Source organism: Neodiprion virginianus, chromosome 6, assembly GCF_021901495.1.
Source record: "Neodiprion virginianus isolate iyNeoVirg1 chromosome 6, iyNeoVirg1.1, whole genome shotgun sequence".
Classification (NCBI taxonomy): Eukaryota; Metazoa; Arthropoda; class Insecta; order Hymenoptera; family Diprionidae; genus Neodiprion; species Neodiprion virginianus.
In genome coordinates this window covers 8281331-8284347 of record NC_060882.1, presented here as the reverse complement: position 1 = coordinate 8284347, position 3017 = coordinate 8281331, and positions in this window count along the sequence as shown.

Sequence of the window (3017 nt, the reverse complement as noted above, 5' to 3'; positions counted from 1 at the left end):
GTTAACAGTAATCAATGTAATGAATGATGTTGAGTTTTTCGTTTGATATTTACAATCCGTTATATTACACCGGTGAAGGCGAATTTTTAATCTGGTTTCTAGATGTCAAATTTGGATTTTTTCCACGTAACTAATAATAGGAAAAATTGCTTGATCAAATGAAGTTTGCTTTTGTAGAAACCAGAATGATATTTCAGATTTGAGAAAAAATTACCTATTTTCTCAAAGATTTATTATGAATAACAATTGAACAAACTTCAGTATCGCGTTCAAATCACTTTTATTGAAAAATTTTAATGCGAAACTGAATTTTGTTTAATTGTTATTTACAATAAATGTTTGAATAGATAGATAATTTTTCTTAAAATCTGTAATATCGTTCTGGTTTCTACAAAAGCAAACTTCATCAACGTAAGAAAGATAAACTAAAACTATATATTATATATATGAAATAAATAAGGATTTCGGTGATTAATATTTGATGTATAGAATCAAGATTTATTTATTTGAATATGAGTTCAAAAACATTTTCTTTTCTGTCGACTTCTGTTATAATCCTTCATCACTCGCTGGTTACTCCGGGAAAAACCGTTTAAAAAAGTCTACAGAAATGTTATTTGCGCCAATAACGATGAACACAGATGAAACAACATGTGCCGACAATGAAACTATGTAATAGAAATAAATGTAAGCGAATTCGAATCGATAATTTCAGAAAAGGTTTGATAATTAAAAATTAAAATCGGTTCTATAAAACACCAAAGTTTAATGATTATTTTGAACCTTCCAATAATTGTAAAACGTTTCTTCAGATTCTCGATATTTTAACCAATTGCGTGTGTCGTCCGAATTCGTTTAGTTTTGCAATTTTTATATCAGAGTAGAGACGTTGTTCCGTACATGTTCACTGTTATTAGCACAAACAACAATGCTGCAGGAGATTCTTTGAGCATTTTTTCCTTTCTATTTTATCGACCTTCGCATCATGCTCACTAATTCTACACCGAGGAAAAATTTCATTTGTTATGATAACTAGAAAAATTGAGAAAAACAGGTATCGTTAAAAAAAAAACTGTTTGAATATTGTTGGAATAGCGAAAAACGAGGTACGCCTAACCATTTTGTACTATTGTCGATCCATTTTCGGTAATTGCAACGCAAAATCAGTTTGCTCGGTTTACTCTACTTTTTTTAGTTAAACGAGGCTTTAACGTCAATTTATCGTTGCACGAGCATTAAATTTTCGCAAAATTTGCAAGAAAATATAGCAACAGTGATCGTAATGAGAAAGAATAGTAACGGATACTAGACTTTCCGGTAACAGCTAAAAAGCTAATTTTCATTTTGTACCTAGAACCATATTTTTCGATTGTGGTAAAAAATGAAAATAGCCAAGGACCGAGCGGTAACCGGAATTAAAAATTTCTCTCAGTGATAGCTGCTGTTGCTGCAAGGCGCGGGCGAAGCCGGCACGCAAGGTCGCAGGATCACGTCGAGGAGGATCCACCCGGTAGAAATGCACCAGGATTGGCTTGAGGATGTTGCCCTGGCAACGCGCGCAATCGTGACCCGGGAACAACGTCTGCACGCCCTGCCCTCGGCACCCAGATCTGCAGGGGTTCCCCTCTCCGCTTCCTCTTTCTCTTTTTCTTTCTCGTCCTGATCCTGGTCCTCCTCTTCATCCCCGTCAGCCGCCTTCGAAAACCGCGGGGTGATTCGCCCGGTAGTCGCGTGCGAAACCGTATCTCCGTACATGACGGAGAGACAAAGGAATCGCCCGCCGTTATGGACGTCGACCTCGGGGTTTTGCTCGGGACAATGGGAATTATATGGGGTAAATAATTCCCAGGTGACGTCGGGCATGAGCGTGCATTCGCTCGAATGATACCCGGGTCGCGGTCTCGATCCCGGAATTTTTTGCGCCGAAATTGCCGCCCAACACATTATGCAATAAAAATTATCGCTTTCGGCTCGACCGGATACGGAATCGATTCAGATAATGGATTGATTCTGAATGTGGCGACCCTTTGAGTTATAGTGATAAGCAGGTATTCTGACCACCTATTTTACATCAATTTTTGGGTATTTGGAGAATTTTGAAAACATATTTCTGTGTCGTTTTTTTCTATTTCTGATATGGTATAGTAATATGTTTTCCATACTCGAGAGTAATTATTGCGATATAGTGTAAATTATTGTTAGAAAAAAATCGGTTAGAAAAAATCGTGAAAATGAACTAACAATTCATTTCCGAGAATGTTAACCCTCTACACATGTATATGTTTTACATAAATTATGAGATTTTGGGTCGCTGATTAAGAATCTGAAATTTGCGTCCCCCATATTGGATCCACCATCTTCAATTGTTGAAATCTGATTTCAGATTCGTATTCAACAACCCCAAAAACAATATAATATTATGTTGTTATAAAAGTTGACTCGGCAAAATAATACGTAACTCAAAGGGTTAAGATGGATAAAAAATTGGGGGGAAATTATTGCAGAAATGACGTCTTTGGTATTTGTTACAAAACAAATCGTTAAATCGCAAAATTAATCTCTTGTCTTTTCCACCTCACTTGCCAACAACATCAAAGATGTATTAAAAAGAACGTTTCGACAAGATTGTTTGGCCGTTATCAATTGCCTTCCAAAAATTTATGCCAAAACTTATAGAATAAATAGGGAAACTCGATATCGCCATAGAATGGAGCAGCGGCTCCAATAAACTTTTTGCGATCACTTTCAGTAAACATTTTGAATGGGGAGACTTAAGCTTTCTAATGTTTACTTTTGAACGAACTTACAGTTTTCTTTGGCAAAGTTATATGGAGTGTGAAGAACACGTTGCACCACGTTTGGCAACAGTGAAAAGCTGATAAAATGCCTGAAGCTTCTATTTCGGAAAATTTTAGCAGTCTTAATTTACTACAAAATTTCATCTTTAGACGTGCAAAAATTCCGTATAGCTTTGTGATTCAAATAATGACAAGATTTCACGGTAAAATTTTTTTTCC